The sequence below is a fragment of the Neopsephotus bourkii genome, unplaced genomic scaffold (genome assembly GCF_033783945.1).
Source record: "Neopsephotus bourkii isolate Nb327-2 ecotype Australia unplaced genomic scaffold, CSIRO-AGI_Nbou_v1 NB_620, whole genome shotgun sequence".
NCBI classification, from domain to species: Eukaryota; Metazoa; Chordata; class Aves; order Psittaciformes; family Psittacidae; genus Neopsephotus; species Neopsephotus bourkii.
In genome coordinates this window covers 1155294-1174088 of record NW_026901120.1, presented here as the reverse complement: position 1 = coordinate 1174088, position 18795 = coordinate 1155294, and positions in this window count along the sequence as shown.

The following is an 18795-nucleotide window of genomic DNA, read 5'->3' as shown; positions in this document are numbered from 1 at the left end:
ACTGAAACAATAGTTTCGTGGTGAAATTCCAGCCTCAAAATGGTCCCACAACCTTTGCACACAGCTTGTGCTTCCTTAGGCAAGGCCTGAAGCGAGCAGCCTTTGCACGAGTGAGGAACAATGGCTGCAAGCGAGGAGTCACAAGTGCCCTGAATTATGTGCAGAATAATTCTTGTATTGATGTTAAGGGGGTTTCCTTTCTTGATATGATCATTTCCTTTAACTGCTGAACTTGGAAGGGAGCCGTCCCCGGTGCCATTGTGCAGGGCTGCGCCGTGCTGACCATGGGGAGGGCTGCGGTGCTGCTCCCGCTTCTCCTGCTCCAAAGGAGCTGCCGTGCCCTTGGGATTTGTAATGCGGTGGCATAGGGAGTCCTTCTGCAAACACCAGCAGTGATGAGCCCTGGGCATGTTCTGCTGCCTGGCAGAGGAGGAAAGCCCCCAAGATCTCCCTTCTGCTGCTCCCACAGGGGGATCACTGGGGGAGCTGCTGCTCCACCAACAGATCAGCCTCTCCAACTCTCTACCCTTCCATTGGGAAACTCAAGACATGTGCTGTCTAGTGTTAGTTCTCTTTTCAAAGGGCAGCTCCTGCCCAGCAGTGCCTGGTGTCCTCGAAACACCCCATCCTTTCCTGACCCATCACTTGTTCCAGCCCTTTACCTTTCCTCCCCAGCAGCATCCCGGTCCCTCTCCAGCTGCACAGCTTTCACTCAGCAACACACATGTGCGGATGCTGTTGTGATGGGTGGTTAAGAAACATCTCCCTGCAACGATCTCCAGGCAGCACCACACCAACATCTGCTTCAAGCCCTGTTTTCCCAGTGCCCCAGACATGATTTCAGCGCAAAACGGTGTTTCATCATTAGCAGAAGCAGTGATGCTTCAAGAATTATGTGCCTGCCTCATTGCACTGCTTCTGATTAATGCTCTGCAGTCTTGGAAGAAACAATTCAGCAAACCCCAAAGAATTACAAAAGGGAAAACATTCCCTATGGCCAAGTCAAATTCCCATTGAAATCCCTGGAAGCATTTCCACTGGCTCCAGAGGGAACTGGACCAGTCACTCTCCAGGAGACAACTTATAAATGGATGAGATTGTGAGTCACTTATACATACAGCCAAATTTAGCTGCTTTCTCCAGTGAGTCTTTTGTCTTGTCAGTGCTGCTGATGTGAGGAGCTTTGTCCTTCTGTTCCCTCAATACCTTAATGGTCACACACCTGGCATTGTGCACAGGATGGTGACCACAGGCTGCAGAGCACCATCACCTCCCAGCTCTCTGCTTGAACACAAGTGCATTCATTCCTTCAGGTCAGCATTCCCTTATGAGCATCACCTTCCACCATAAAAACCTGTTCTCTCTGTTTTGAAACAGCAGATCAGCATGAGAAAGGAGGAGGGCTTCAGAAAACCATGCTGGTTTGTAAAGGCAATTGGTTAGGTGGCATTAAAATAAGTACCTGCCCAGGCTCACTTCCCAGGGAGCACACCTGGGAGGAAAGCGGCTCCCCTGGGATCCCAGCAATGCTCTAGGCAGTAGCTGTTGGCTGGCTCTTCCCATCCTTCCTCACCAATAACTTAGTCTAACCAACAACAAAAGAGCATAGAGTCTGGAAAAAAAGGTGTCTGGAAATCACAGTGGAAAATGGCTTTCCAGGCTGTAACACAGCACTCACCCCTTCCCTAGCATCTGGAGGGGCAGCGAGAGAGGAGGAGCTGCACCACCACCTCCATATATCCAGACATCAGAGCCATCAAACAAATGAATTCTGTAGCTGGAGAGCTTCAGAATGTGTAAAAGAAAGAAGCAGCCTTATCTGGTGAAGGGGTTTAAGCAAATGGAGGCCAGGACAGCTCCTGACGAACACCCAGAACAACCAGCCGACATGGGAAGTGAGTCTTCCAGATCCAAACCTTCCCGTACCTGCTTCGCCAGTTCACCACCCAAGTTAATGTAAGGGGATTTAGGAGAAGCTGATGTGTTTTAAGAGGGGATTGCTGAAGACACTTGACAGGGAGAAGAAAGGCACTGATGAGAGAGAAGCCTTTAGAAGCAGTGAAGCCTCCCTCACACCGCGTACTTGAGGCAGAGGAACAAACAGAAGCTGTAATTACTAGAAGGAAGCCAGCAATTACCCAATTAAAATAAGGCAGATATATACAGCACGGGCCTGAGAACAAGCAGCAAGTCCATGTCCCTAAACTGGCCTCTATAAACAGTGCTTTCTGGCAGAAACCAGGCTTTCTGGTGAGACACAGCCAGGCCCCACCTTGAGGGATTCTTCTGGGCAGAGAGCTTGTGATTGTTATGGTCACTCAGTGCCCTGAAAGTGCCATCACCTCACTTGCCTACCTGTGAACTGCCCACCTCTACCTTAAACACATAGGAGCTTTGGCTTTAACCCAATCAGCTACATCCTTCCCCTCTCCAGGGCCTCAAAAGGACCTCATGGATCCAACACAAACCTGGGTGCTATCAGGTGATGACCAGTGGCACCTCTAGAGACTGTAACAGCATCACATTCAAATTGTGAAAGAAGAAAAAGAAAGTCTTCATCTGCTTAGTGGCTGTTTTTCCCTTAGGAGACTGGAGAGATGGGTTTAGCCGGCCACCTCCCATGCTTGAAACACACACACTGGCCATTCGGGCCTGTTCATACTTCATCAACTTCATTACCCTCCCACATTACTTGGCATGGTTGGCCAAGTACAATCCTAGAAGGTGTTTAACTCCCACATTGTCATAGGTTACAGCCAGGAGCTCAGTGTTAACATCAGAGAGGGTCATAACGTCATTGCTTCACACTACGGAATGTGGGTGTGTAATGGCTCGCTGTCACCTTCCAGTATCATCTTCCCTACACATCCCAGTGCCCTGCTCTGCATCTTCGTTTTTTGATATTAGATATTAATTTGTCCTCACTTAAAGATGAGGGGTTCAACAGAGTAACACATTTTATGGTCTCTGCAATTAGGAGGAAAACATATGAACACATAATATGACATTAACGTAACATCACTTCTGAAAGTGAGGTTGAGCATCAGCTTTTTTGCCTTAAGTGTGATTTTCAGCTTCTCAACATTCCATTTAATTAAACTCATTTATAGCAACGAAATTAGAATCTAGATAATGAGGGAAATTTCATTTACAATCTGTCTGCTTTTTTAATTGCTTGGCTCAAAAGCAGCAGTGCTTTTCTTATCAGTCTTCCATGCTTATTGCTCATTTTCTTCTATAAACTAAACTCCAGACATCTTCACTGTAAAAGCATGCCAGAATTTACAGTGGCACCACACTAAAGCAATAATTCCTGCCGAAACTAAGCAGATTTCATTACTGTCAGCATGTTTTTCACATCTGAGGAAGAGGTTGGACGATTCAAATGTCACTTAAAAGGTGGGATTGTTTTACTAGGAGGGAGGGTTGGAGAATCTCAGCCCTCTGGTATTTTAGCAGCTATAATTCCTCCTATAAGGCAGAGTTTCTAAACTGTAGAAATCTAGAGATAAAAAACTGAACCAAAAGCTTTCTCTTAAGTTCAATAGAATTTGGACCAGCACAGGTATGCAGAACAAAGCTCGTTTTGCACCCCCTTCATCTCTTATAGGAGGTCTTGGCACCACTTTTAGCCAGAGCAGACTATTGCTGCATAAGAGAGGCCTGCAGGGAGGTTTGCCAAACTGAGGGAGAAGCTAGACCACCTTCAAAAGAGAAACCCATCCTGGAGGCCAATGTCTAAATTCCTCATCACCTCTTGAAGCCACCAGGAATCCATCCAAGAGCTCTGCGGCATTGGGCATTTCTCTTTGCATCCTCTCAGCACCCCATTAGGAAGCCTCCTTTGTCTTTCTCCCCTCGATTTCTCCTCCTATAAACTCTTGGATGACAGTTTGGGGACAAGGCCAGGTCATGCTGACCGACAGTTTCTCAGTGTGGAAGATTACATCAAAGGAGCAGCAGATGTCAGGAGCCTGTCTTTATCCTTTAAGTACATTATGACATGGAGGAGCTGCAGGAAGACCCCCAAGAAGATATAGGGGAAACCCAGTACACAGAGAGGAGCACAGAAACACCCTCACATAAGGCTAGAGGCACTTTCAATCTGCAGTCCTAACATGGACAGGCAAATTCAAGCAGCCTCCTTAAAGCTAAAAGCTTCATACCCTTGGCCTTTTGTCCTGCAATAACAGCCAGAGAGAGGGATGCCCAGAGACCTACATCTGTCCACGTTTAAGCTGGATTTGTTCCCTATAGTGGATGTTCATGGTGCTGTTGAATCAGTGGCAATGGAAGGACTCAAGAGATTTTGTTTTCCATTTACTAGCCCACACCCAAGTTCTTCCACTTTTCAACAGAGTAGCAGGAAGCCAACCGAACCCTGCCACTGTTACAGCCATGAAAACCCTCTGAATTACATGGCAACGGACACTTATTTATGTTGATGTTTAACAGCTCGTGAAGAAGTAATTGAAACTTGAGATTAATGGTTGATTTTTGAAGGAATTCATGCGTAGACCATCAGTGCTGACTCTAGAGGGTTCAGTCCCACAGAGACAGAGACTCCAGTGTGCCTTAACATCACTACCAGCGATTGCTAGAGGTATCGAATTAGGAGCAAACTGGTGCGGGTATGGTCCATGCCAGGCCTGCCTTAGCATTCCAGATTGCACAACTGGTAGTGGAGTAACAGAACCACACGGAGAGCCACAGCCATTGAAAACAGCAGGACCCAGCCAAAGGCCTGGGATTTTTGGTTGCAATAGAAACAAAATAGTTTCTGAGTAAAATCAGAGACAAATGCTTGCTTCAAGACCTTAGGGTCATGCTTAGACTTTACTGTGTTGCCTACAACTAAGGAAAAAGAATGGCACATCACAGAGCAATGGTCAAGAATCCTAATGATGGCACTACAATGGGTTTGGTTCTGATGATGGATTACTGTTCTTCATCACAACATGAAGCAGCTTTCCATCAATGTTGTCATTTTTAATTCAGAATTAGCAGGGAAGTGTCACGTTAAGATGCAAACCATCAACTGCAGCTTTTTTTTTGCTAACACCACATTCAAAAGCTTTTATCTGACATCACTCCAATGACTTCACTGTTTCACCATCCATTTCTGTTCAGCATCCAGGTGCATTAGACTTCAATCCCTCTGGCTTCCAACAGCCAGCAAGAAATTGAGGAGCTTTTGCAAGAATAGCAGAGTCTAGGACTCTTTCCAGGAGGCTGGGGAGAGCTGCCCCAGTGTGGAGATCCATGGGGAGCAAAGGGAACATGAGTGGGAAGAAAGATGATGCTGACAGGCCTGTGCTTGCAAGGCACAGTGCTCCATTCAGGACCTTCCCAAAAGTGCCTGGGAAAGGGAACCTGCAGCCATTGTTTGCCTTTCAAGCCAGTTCCGTGGCCATCGTCTCTGCAAAGCCAAGGGAGATGCTCTGGATGTCACATCACAAACCTGGCCCAGGCTGGTCTCTTCCCTTCTGAAAGGATGAGGTGACCTGGGACTGACAGCTCTCGGGTCAAGGCTCAGTGAAAGCAGGTCCTGATGCTGCAGAGCAAACTGAAGGCACTTCTGCTTAGCATGAAACATTGGTTACTGAGGGAAGTGATCAAGATGCAGTAGCACATCTAAAAGAGCTTTGCAGATGGTGAGTAGGCTGCAGAGGAAAACCCAGGCCACACAATATCATAGACAAAACGAAAGCCTGAAGCAGGGCTAAATTTAAGGAAATGATTTCTGAATTCCCCAGGCTGTCTGCATACAGCCTGACCATATTGACACGACTGTGCTCTTGCCATGACTAAAATACTTGGCGTGCCTGAAGAACCCTCGTGTAAACAGGCAAATAAGCTCGCTTACATCTCACTTAGCACAACTGCCGTTTGTTGTGGCACTGTGCTCCAGTGTTGGCACAGCAAGGTGTTTGAATTCTCCGAATGGAACAGAAAAGAGGAAGATGGGAGTGGGAGAGACTGTCCCAGGAAAACCACACCATGTAAAATACCCTGACAAGCAACACTCTGCAATGCCTGCCTTCCCTGCTCTGCATTTAGAGGAGCAGAGGAACCCTAACTTTGATACCTGGAAAGAGCAGCCAGTACAAAGCAATAGTCATTTCTAAAGAAGGACTCTAGTTTCTTTACCTGGGATTAAAATGTACAGGTTTATGTGAAGCAACTTCGTGATCTCTCTTTCCAAGTGCTTCAGATGGGTATTATTTTTCCATTAGCTGATTACCATTTGCAGGAGATGGTTGCTTTGGAGAAGCCAGCAATATGCCAGAACCTCATCCAAAAGGCTACAGTTTGGAATGAATAGAAGAAGGGAATAGCCTCCAGTATTAAATAGATGTTTTCCATCAATATCTCAATGTCAAGTGAGTAATATCAGCATGTGGAAGCTACTGCTGGGAAGGGATGTTCATGTGTTAGTTAATGAGGAAAGGTCGTCTAGCCTATGTGGCCTCTCTGGAACAGAATAGATGCTGGAGATGGGACAAGTGGAGCTTGACTCAGAATAGCGTGGCCTCAGCCCAACTGCTGCTAATGAGTCATTTTGATGTGGGAACATTTCTTCAGTACAGCTGCCTTCAGATCAGAGTGTTGACATGCACAGTTGGAGTCTTGAGAGACAGAAGGCGACACTGTTTCCAACACCCCCTTCAAGAACAGGGAGTTCAAGTGCTCCAAGCATCAGGCTCCACGTGCGGAGCCTTCGTACCCAAGTGGCACCAGTACTGGAAATGGCCAAATCTTCCCTACAATGCTTTTCTCCTCAAAAATACCCACATCCACAGGTGTTTCCCACACAGAAGCTGCATATTCCCAATTACTGTGGATATGAAGTGTCTTGGATACTTGACTGTGTAAAGCTGAGGATTTAGGCATCTGTATGCAGAGGTGTTCCAACAGTGGTAGCTCAGCTACCCTCCAAACTCCTCCCTTACAGTGCCATGGTCAGGTAGCTGACTGCATTGGAGCTGCCCCTCAGCTGGAGATCTTAAACACCACCCCATAAGGAAGGTGACCTCCTACAAACTGGGAAGCCACCTTCAGTGTGAGATCGCTGGCTCTGCTCATAACCCAAGTGATTGAATGGGTCTGGATGTTTGGGTTTCTGCTGGTAGTGAGCTGCTCCCTGGAGGAGTTCTGCTCAGGGAGACTGATGGAAGAGCACGCAGAGGGAGTGCACTGGATGTTATCCAGAACTGATATGCAACAAGATGGATATTGGCATGACCACAAGTGGAAAAGGGAGGGATTGGAACAGAGAAGGGAAAATATGAAAAATATGAAGGAGGGACAATAAGTTGTGCCAAGAGAAAAAATAAATTACAAAGCAGGAATTTCTGAGGTGAAGGCAAGAAGAAAGGAATGGATGTTGCAAGAAGGCGGAGTGATGGAAGAGATATATTGGTAGATGCTTCTCCCAAGGCAAAGCTGCTCTGCCAACCCAGCAGGGAGGGTGCTCTTCTGAAGATCGGTTGCCAAGCTGGCTTAATGTGATGTTCTTATAGCCTAAGCAGGCAAGATCAAAGATGAGGAGACAGAGCCAATGGAGGGAAGGCAGAAGGGCTGACATTTGTAAGTCACAGGTGAGGGAACCAAAGACAAACAACACAGACTCAGCAGCCACAGGAAGAAGAAAGCTGCAAAGATGCTCCATGGGCTCCCAAGATTTGAGTATTTGGGCTGAAAGCTGGTGCCCCCATCGTGTGGGCACAGAGAGGAGGCCGAGGACCTGCTCCCAAGCAACAAGAGACCGGGATGACCTAGTAAGAAAGTTTTGCAACTATAGAATAGTTCAAAGCTTCCCTATGGCACATCAAGGCCAGCTCAACCGAGCATGACTTAATCAAATACTTCTACCTTTGTTCCCATGATTTAATGAATGTAGGAGTAGGAGGAAAAACCTCAAATACCTCCTACATTCATCCAAGCCTCTGACATTCCTTCGTTCCCTTCTCTCTTTGGCCTCCCAGGGCCAATAACATTTCCAAGCCGTAAGCTGGAAACAATTAATGCAGAGACAACAGAAAAACATCCTTTATGGATTAGTTCACATAAGTAATTGTACTCGTGTTCTCAGCAGACCTGTGTGGAAGCCAAAAGGTTCCTGGCTTCAGTGACTGCTGGTGGTTCCAATTATAGTCACCCCCTTACAAGTACAAACACAGGCTTGCTGCAAGCGACAGTGATTCTGCTCCTACAGTAACTGTGTGACACTGTTATGATCTATTTGCATGCCAGAGCCATGGCTATCTAGGCACCAGAACTAGATTACTAGAGCCAGAAGAATGTGAATGGAGTTTACTATAAACATAATTATATTACTACCTTACATAAGTGGTATGTTTTCTACATAAGGCTTATAAAATGCAAGGCATCCATATGTGCAAAATGGGGAGTGATGGAGGAAAAATCCTCATTAAAGTCCTACAGATGAAACACAGAACAAATTCCAGAGCCTTTGCCAGTATTAAGCTAGCAGCAATTACAGCCACCAGAGAACCAGACTTTACAGATGTCTGCACCCCATCGGCATGCAGCTGCCAAAGGACAGGTAATAGTTCACAAATAGACCTCATACCACAGTTTGAAAGGCCACAATAACTGGAACATGCGTTTATTCACTGGATGGAGCCACTGCTGCTGTAGGTATAGCTGTGGTATTGTGGTAGTGTGTTATGAAGTAATGTATGTTGGGTACATTAATATATTCATCTATTCACTTAATATGTTTATTTAAATGGAACAGCAGATTTGCATGGCTGACAAAGCCAAAGCACTGCAACTGAGCTCCAGCATCATCCCAAGTATGATGCTGAGGTCTACAAAGGTGAGATGCAGTAGGGAGAGACAAATCCAGAGGCTGTCTCACACATACCTTAGACAGATAGGGCCCGGGCCATCACTGGAAGGGCTGTGAGGAGGTGGTTCTCACCATCTCGCATATGGATGTCCCTGTTTGAATTCTGACCCTGGTTAAAATTAATGAGGAGCAGAAGGTAAAGGCATGTTTCCATAAAGGAGTGGGTTGGAACATAACTCCAGGGTACGTCTATGAATAGCTCCATGGTGGGTGGATCTCCTGGAACAGCAGCACTAATACATGTCTTTGCTTTTGGACCTATATGTGGCACATACGAGTCACCAAGAGGTGTGATTATCAGCCCTAAATCAGCCCAGGAGGTATAAATGCCACAATCCATACAATTAACAAGCCCAGGATCACCAGGATATGAGTGCTGAGGCTGATGACTTGGGCTGATGGCTCCTATACTCATCCTCCTGTGATACAGCCTGAGCTGCATGATGTTACATGGATGTGAGTAGGGCTGCAGCAGAGCCTCATTCCTTCTGTTGCAACAGTCTGATGAGAACTTTGATTAATCAAGAGAGTAAACTCTTTCTGGGGACTGTCCTGCTTCCAGCAACACGGAGCAGGAATGCCATCCTCTGCAGGGCAGTTGAAAAAACAGGAGTTAGTGTTTCTCCCTCTTTTCCATCCCTCTCTAATCAGTTGCCATCCCTGGTGAGCACCTGGTACAGTCACGGAAGTCAGAGAACAAAACTGTAAGCTATGGGGATTTTGCTTTGGGGATGAAGTATTAGCAGCAGGGTGTAAGCAGGCATGGTACATTTTAATGCATGGGCAGATTTAATCAAGCTTGATTTCCTCTTCCCCTGTGGCAGTTAGGAAGAGTCTGTGGAACTGTAAGAGATGTCAAGTGCCTAAACCTGGCAAGTTAATTCCCTGCACTGTGGTGCCAAGAACAGATGTGAACCCATTAACCTTCACCCGCTGGAAATGTCCAGCAAGTTCTGTGTGCTCAGGGGGTGCCTCCTAACCATCCCCTCGAGCATTGCATGGCTGGAAAGGTGAGAGCCTCTCCTCCAGCCTCCAGGAGCCACTTTAGATACTCCCCACCATTTAGTTCACTGCTCAGATCCCATACCTGAGTTATGGGTGAGCTCCTCTCTCAGCCTGAAACACCAGCCTCGGTTTCTTAGGCCCAAGTGTGAACTACACTGTGATCCATCTCTCTTACCAAAACTCCCACCCAGGATATAAGAAGAAAGCTTTCTCATTGCACTGTCCAAGTATTGGTTGCAGTGAATCATTTCCCAGCAAAAAGGATTTCACTGGAAAATTCCTAAACCGGATCAAATTCGCTCCTAAATGTAATAAAAATTCCAGGCCAGATCCTCAAGTGCTGCAGCTCCTGCGCCCAAAGCAAGGTGGAGTGATGCCACCTCCACAGGACCTGGCACCCAGCGCCTTGGCCAGCTAATTTCCTCTTATTCCTTATGGACATTCCAGTTTGCCTTTACCTTAAACAACCCAACCTGCCGTGGGCAGCTGTAATTACATCTGTGGCTTGCTCTTTTTATACGTGTCTTGCTGTTGAAGCTGACGTGGTGACCTCTAACTCTGAGCTATCTGTGATCTTGGGTCTGGCTGTGGGTAGTGCAGGCCAATGTGCTCATGATTGAGTGTTTGCCTTGGTCTAGAGGGAATCAGCTTTGCCTTTTAGGATGTGGTTATCTACTCCTATGTGGTGGTCTCCCGCAAATCCTGCACAAGAGGACCTCAGCATCGCTCTGTTCCCATCATTCCCTATGAATTACACGGAGGCTGGGAAGAAAATGTCAGAATAGCACCTTGGTACTTATTTATGATAAGGTTAAATTTAAAAGTATTGGGTAGGAGTCAGGCAAAGCCCATCCAAGCTGATGGGCAGAGACTTAACGGGAATCTGCAGCTCAAAAGTATACAACAGCACATTCCAGGAAGAGTAAAGTTCCTGCTAAGCCATGTTCTGATTTAGAGCTTAGTGGTGGGCAGCCAGAAGTTTCTCATCAGTTATGCAGAAAATGGCTTTAATTGCTGGCCTTTCAGAACTAGACTTGTAAATAGACCTCCTTGTCATAGCAATAGTGTGTGACCGCAGCTCAATTGCTTTCTCTTGCATCTGCATGTTTAAGATGCTGCTGAATCGCTGTGGTCAGAGGAAGACGTTGGCCATGGAGATATCTGAATCTAAACAAGAGTCACAGGACAACAAACAGTGAAGAGCTGAGGCTGTTCCAAAAGTGCTGATGCACCAAGACGGGGAAACACAGACCTGAGGTCATCTCCTTGTCTACGCATGCAATATCAGAGCTTTGACCAACCACTGCATAGAGCCATCACTAAGGATTTTGGAAAGCCATCCCTCTGGAGGGAAGCTAAGTGTGGAAGAGCAACCAGTTGAGCCTTACACAATCAGATCTGTATCTAAGAGTGCATCAGAGAGCTCAGAGACTTACCCAGTGGCAGTGAAATGCCTTAACTGCCTTTTCAAGCCTCACTTGGTGACACTTGGGGCTCTTAAGCATTAACTAGGAGTGAGACAAAGCATTTGTCACTGCTAAGACGTGTCCCTCCTGCCTGCCCATACATCTGCAGAGCCTCAGAGGTACATTTCTTTCCTGTTCAGTATCTGGTTTAAATTAGACTCAGAAACTTGTTCCACATACCAGAACATGGAGAACTTGTGACTCATGCTCCGTCATGCCTATTCTGGACAGGGGAGCCTGGTGCTTAAACCATGACCCAGGGGAAGGAAAACCCAGTGATGCCTTAAAGGGTACGGCAGGAGGGTGCTGCAGCAACTGGGAGCTGGCAAGGAGTCTGCTCATCATGGGTATATTCAGCTAGGACATGCAAGCAGAAGTGATGCAGGTCTAGGATGCATGTGTGCTTTCAACACCAGGACAAACACACCCTTCTGAGCTGTTCCCAATGGAAAAGTCCCTCAAGCACGGCAGACTGTACCTCAGCAAACCTGTTCACTGAGAGGGATTCAGCATTAAAGGAGGCTCTAGGATTGATTACGTGGTGACAAACAACTAGTGAGAAAATCCCGATAGAGAACATTTATGTGGATGCTCTCCAGGGGTCCCCACCTTTCCTTTTGGCTGCTATGGTGTCTTTCCAGCAGCTGAAAAATTCAGCTGGTTTTCCATATGGTGTCTGCAGTGACAGCATGAAAAAAGGAGAAGTAATTGTAAAGGGGTATTTTCTTCTATGCATGGGGGAAGCACAGGCAGGATTGCTGCTGATACCCCCTGCCTGGGAAGGGTGGAGACTGAACCCTTCCTTCTGCCCCATCTGCATCTTTGCAGGGTGCCTGGAATACAGGAACAACTGAGAAAGACAAACCTAAAACCAGAGCATTTAGCAGCAACTCACTGAGCTGGTAGCAGAATGATTCAATGATTTTAGAGGTGAGACTCCTGTTGTTCTCTCATGTAATGGATCTCTGACAGTGAGCTGGCAATACAGCACACCACATTCCTAGTGTAGCAGAGACCTCTAACCACCACAGCTGCCTCTGACCATCCATCCACCAACACTCCTCTTCATCCCACACCAGGCTGAGACCTTCCTTCCTCCCAGCCTCAGCGTAAAACCAAGTGCTCACAGGGCTGCCCACCTGGGTGCTTTATTTCCCACTTGGAATTAACCCAGATAGAGTCCATTCAAGTAGAAAAGCTATGAATAAATTTGCTGCTGAATTCCACGTTTTATACTGTAATAAACCCTTCCCGAGATCCTTCTGCTATTAGCTGCTAAAATTTACAGGAATCCTTAAACCTTCATTTCCTTCTACAACCTTTTTGCCTCCTAAAATGCATGCTGCTCACCAAAACCCACTCAGGGAAGTGGAATTCAGCCTATGGACTCTATAGCCAAGCTCACCACACACACCATTGACTTGTTTAAAAGATTAATTCCCATCAAAAAGTGGATAAGGATTTGTTATCAACAGCCAGAAGTTGCATCTCTATTTCAATAGAATCGACTAAAAAATGACACAAATCAGCTTTTAAAAGCCTCATAATACCTTTTGCCTGAAGATGAATTCAGTGAATTCATAACTGGCAGAAGTTGTTTAAAACAGGTAATTCCCAAGATTTAGTGTTACATTTTTTTCCGTGGCTTAGAGCTCCAAAATATTGCCTCAACACCAAGTAATGGATGAGCAGAAACATGAAATTCCTAGAAAAGAGCTTGAGAGGTGGGGGTAAAAGCAGCCCAAAACATGAAGTGCAAGCTAAAACAGGGCTCCTTTCCCTCGGGTGCCCACTGCTCCCACCAGCCTCATCCCTGGCTCACTGCTTTCCATTTGCGTTCTGCATTACTTGTTTTCCCTTGAAATGACATTAACCCACAGGTTAAAATGCCAGTCCCCCGAGACTGATAGTTACAACGAGAGCATGTACAACACATGTACCATTACTGAAAGCTTCCCAGTGGCCCTTTCCTGCTGTGAGACTGCCCTAGCGCACAGGCTGTACCATTACACAGGGCTGTCACATCACTGTGCAGACATACTCCTTATAGAAAGCAGGCTAAATGGAAGGGACCACGACTGAAAGAAATCACAAACTTCTCTCAGGATATGGAACACTGGAAGCCTGTTGCTATTTAGACTGCTTTTTAAAATACTGCTCTTAGTTACAGTTTACTTTTCCCACTTAGAAACGTGGAAAAGTTTGTTCAGCCTAAAGTTTCCTGTTTGGCATTAGCAGCTGCTGGCTCCGATGTTTATAAATATTCCAGCAGGCGTTTTGAGGGGAATCTGGTTGCAATTAAGCATCCAGCAATGCGGCTCTCTGCTCCCAAGCAGAACTGGTGCTGCCCGAGGTGACCTGTGGGAGACGAGGGGCTGCTGCTCGGCGAGCCGTATGTGCTGCAAGGCGAGCGTTAGCAGCCAGCCCTGTAGCTTTAGGGGGCTGTGATTTAACAGGAAAGTGAAATCACTCACTTGTGGTGTCCAAATATAGTAGCTCAGGAGGAACATTTGGTCAGCAGGCCTGGGACCACCTACTCTGAGCATTACTCATCACGGTCCCCAGTGCCCTTGAGCATCCTTAGGTTGCGCGGTGCAGAAAGGCGCTTCTCCAAGCTAAGCATCTCCCCGTGCCCATCAGCCCTGTACATCTCAGCATTTCATGGTCTCCCTGTGTACACCAGCCTCAGTGTCCCTCAATTCTTGTTAATATGCCCTAAAGCTAAGCAAGCCAGAGCAAAGAGCAAAAGGAATAGCCTAGACAAAGACAACCCTTTCATTTCCCAGGCAAATCTGCCCATAGCTTTCTGTCGCGTTCACCCCTGCTGAGCCCAAGGCATGTTACTTCTCCCCAGGCAGCCACCACCTTGTTTTCAGGGCTTTCCAGGGGCAATTTCTTCCCATCATTTTAAAATGGGCTCTGATATGTTTTGGATTGCTTTGGTCCTTAAAGGAAAGGTTCCAAGCATCTCCTTGGAATCAGCAAGACTTTTGTGCGTTTGTGTATAGATGTGCTTTCAACACTCAGTGATGGGCAGAGAAGGAGAATGTGGCTTCCCAAAGAGCCAGCTAACCCTGAAGAGTCAGGAAACCCAATAAACAATGAGACAATGGTATTTCCTCAGAAACCACTAACCTGGAACAGGAGCTGCCCTTTTACTGTATAGGTGCTTAGCAGGGGGAGATTACTCAGAGGAATGGCAGGGGGAGAGGACACATGTGCCACTCAGCTGCTTTCCCCCAGGCTGTCTGGTTCTTACCTCCTTGATGCTATGTCCTGCACTCTCACTGTGTAAAGCCAGGGCAGCCCCAGAGCCTCTCCACTGTGCCCCAGTGACACCAGTCACATAGGCATGGGCAGCTGGGGCCTCATGGCAAGCACAGTTCCCATGCCCAAGCCCAGGCAGTCAGCTATGGATCAACTTCATTCCTGCCCTGTCCATACACCCATTGGAGGACATCTCCCAGATCTGAACCAGGAGCATTTTGGGCACAGCCCAGGACTGTGTCTGAGCCTGCACAGCTCAACTAGTCCTTCTGTGCTCACAGTTCAGTGCTGATCCATCCCATCTCTTGGAGCTGCAGCTCCTGGGCCCCTGTAGCTCCCCAGGCATTTCAGAAGAGCTTGGAGCACAGGCTGTTTTACTATTGTTCCCCTACATTTCAGGGTAACAGCAGCAAGAATGTAAGGGAGAAACAGCCCAAAAGCAGAAAACCCATGAACAATCCTGCAGTCAAAACCTTTTATGGGAGAAGTGACTTTTAAGTTCCTCTTTTGCTGGTTTTACTTAAAAAGAGGCAAAATATGCTGAGCAAATAAAAGGCATAATAGCACAGCCTCGCCCCCAGCCTGTTTCCGGCTGTACACAGCAGCACCATGAACTCCTTAAAGAGCAGCATTTCCTGAACCTCAAGTGCTCGCAGATGGTGTTGTCCTGGAGCCCTTTCTGCTGATGCTCCTCGGTTCCCTTTGCTTGCGTGACTGCTCTGCAGCTTTACTTTGTTTATTCCACTTTTTCCTGCCCTCTCGTTAGGAGCTGAGGAAGGGAACCAGCCACTTGTGCTGCTTTAATCACTTGCTGGTGCCAGGGCACGTCCACGGGGTGGTTAAGGGGGTGCAGCACTGCCATTAGTGTGAGCAGAGACTGCAAAAGAGGGTCCCTTTAGCGCGAGCGCGGGGATGGACGTAGCATGGTCAGGGACAGGAGTCTGTAAAGGTTTCTGTCTGAGCATGATAGGAAGGGTGAGTATCTGTTATCTGGCTAGGAGTAGGAACAGACACAGCCAGACTTGGTAGGCCACCCTGTCCATCCAGAGCTCCAAGATCACAGACTGCTCTGGGTTGAAGGGACCTTAAAGCTCCTCCAGCTCCAGCCCCTGCCACTGGCAGGGACCCCTTCCACTGGAGCAGCTTGCTCCAAGCCCCTGTGTCCAACCTGGCCTTGAGCACTGCCAGGGATGGGGCAGCCACAGCTTCTCTGGGCACCCTGTGCCTCAGCACCCTCATAGCACAGAATGTCTTCCTTAGACAGATGTCAGCTCCAAGCTAAAAACCCCATCACCATGAGCCTGTCCAGTGTCTAAAGCCACAAACTCCACAGACAGCATTATTAGGAGAACCCACACCATGCCAGATACAGGGATTAGGATGCATGCCGCAGATGGATGTCTTCAGATTCCTGCTATAAAGTCAGCCTTAATTATATAGCCACAACTGCTATCATGGTTGTCTTGATACTTCAAGAACTATCAGGCTCCTCATGGAGGTTGATAATGCCACAGGTGCTGCAGTAATACTGGGGAATTAGGTGGGATTTCTGTCCAATCATTGCTGAAAAAGGTCACTTATCCCAGTTGTGAACTAGGAAGCAAAGGGCAGAGAGGTTCAAGAGCTGCCCAGAAGCACTGATGGGAAACCTGAAATCTATTAATCCATCCTCCTGCCTCCACAGAACCAGCAATTTAACAAATACCCCCAGAAGGCCTCCAGTTTCTGTTCAGTTATTTCCAAAACAGGAGATCTTGATTCCGGCACAGAAGTAACAGTTAAAATATAACCCATTTTGCATTGCCAGATAATAGGACTTGATGCACGTAAAGAAAATGAAGGTGTTACTTCAGAAGTCAGATAACATCCTTTTGGAAAGATAGGCTGAACAGGGAAAGAAGAAACAAAAGGCAAGTCAAAAGCCCAAGGGGTAGCCAAGTCCTCTGAAAAGCAACAGAGAAGTCAAGGGTAAAGGTACCAAAACAAGAGACATGCCTGGACCAATTTATGAGCATCCTGTAAAGGATTTTCCAGCGTATCCTGAATGGCAGCACCCAGCAAACCAACCTTTCCTTCCCAAGAGGTGATGCTGATCCTTAGTAAGGCTATTCCACCTTAGCCCTTCATGGGGCACAGTGTGCTGCATGGCTCACTGGCCACTTGATGCCCATCTGCTCTTGTACCAAATGGCTTCTCTGAGGAAAAGTGCTGAGCTTTAGCAAAGTCATCACAATACCATAAAGATATTACAAAGCAGTGAGGCACCATTCATCCAGGGGTGGAAGAAGGTCCCCCTCCATGTTTTTCCTTGGGGAATTTATAGATTTCTGCAAAATCTCTCAAATGCATCACCAAAAAGGACTTAGAACAAAAACACAAGGGTTGCCTGAGCCACATCTGGATGCCTCCAACACCATTGCTCCTCTGAGCCCACCTTTCACCAGCACTAACATAACCTTTAGTTTTGCCTTTTGCTCCTCCTGAGAGCATCTAACAGGTGCAACTCTCCAATAAATCACATGTAGGAGCAGGGATTTATGTACAATGGAAAAGCAGGGAGCACAATCCCTTCTAGTGCTGGCATGTGGGTGGCTTCACCCCTGCCTTTGGGTTCAACTGTCAGGGGTCATCCTTCTGCAGCACATCTGGCTGCGATGCTGTGGCTTCATCCAAGCCTCTGCTGGCCTTTGACACTTGCAAAGGCTTTTCCCTTTCCACCTTCCATGTAATGAGGCACATGGAGCTGTGATCACTGCACTCACAGCCTGACCCCCCCCAGCCCCATAGCCTGGGACAGGTCAACTCCCAACCTTTTCCATAAGCCAAGCAAACAGTGCTCCAGGATTCCCATGGTACTGGGAGAGCTCACGTTTTCCACTACAGCATCACATACAAGATTCCTCCTGGGGCAAAGCACAGCACTGCTTTTGCTCTTACTGTAAATACATTTGCAGAAGACTACCAGAAAGGAAAAGAACTTTCTAGAAGAAAAGCACCTCTGGCTCTTGTCTCAAGATGTAAATGAGCAAAACCACCACGAGAAGCTTCCCAAAACACAGCGTTTCGCATCCAACTTTTGCTTTTCCACCCCTTCAGAGGTACTGCTTTTTCACTGCTTCAACCCAGGAGAGTGCTGGTGCTCAGCCAGCACAGGAGCTACCCACCAGCATCATCCCAGCCATGATCACCAGGCATCAGCAGGATTCCAGGACTCAGAGCACACACTTAAAGGCTATATTTTTCCTGAATGGATTTCTGCATACATTTAATTATTTTGTTGAACTGGAGCCACTGCAAATGAAGGATTCATTATTCTAAAGGAGTAACTGAGGGTGGCTGCACATTCCTGTACATTTTCAATAGCAAAACACTCCTGGCTCCAAAGGAGGAAAAAAGAAGGATTTTCCTTCAAAAAGCTCTTATTTGCTTTCATTTTGGCTCCTTTTTCCTCAACCCTGAAGGGAGCAAAAGCAGCCTGGACCCTTAAGCTGGTTTTGCTGCTTCTCCCCCCTGGAGCTGCAGGGTGGGATGGATGGGTACACAGGGGAACCCAGCTCCTCCATCCCTCAGCTGGGCTATCCCTCAGGTTCCCACACCCAGCCAGGCTGATGGGAGCATTCTGCCCCTTGGTCAGCACTTCCCCAAAGGAGCTGTTTATTTCCCCAGCACCAGCAACTTCCTTCTTCCTTTCACTTCCACCTTTTGCCACATTAAAAAAAACTAAAGAAAAAGACTTCTTTAGAAAATGATAAGTTTCATATTCCCAGCATCTCAGCACTCCTCATTTCCCCATCTTTCAGCTGCTCTCCTCTTGCTTCCTCCCTTTGCATCCCTTGAAGGCTGAAGCAATAACATCTTGGTGCTCTTGGTGGGGTGACTGCCAGTATCCACCCTCACTGCACAGGCATGGATATCCATGAGGGAAAACATCCCTGAAGCGTCACTGAATCCAAGTGAGAGATGCAGTCCCTATTGATCAGCTAATGCAGCTCAACCATTGCTGTTTATCTAAGCCATCTGGGTAACCCTCCCTGAGCACAGTGGGATGAGAAACCAACTTGGAGCAGGGAAAAGGAGGGAATTAAGTCATCTCAAGAGGTTACACCAATGTGAACTGTCACCTGGAGACACAAAGCCCTCAGGGGGTTTCCCAGCAGAGAGCTTGTCGGGACACCTGGG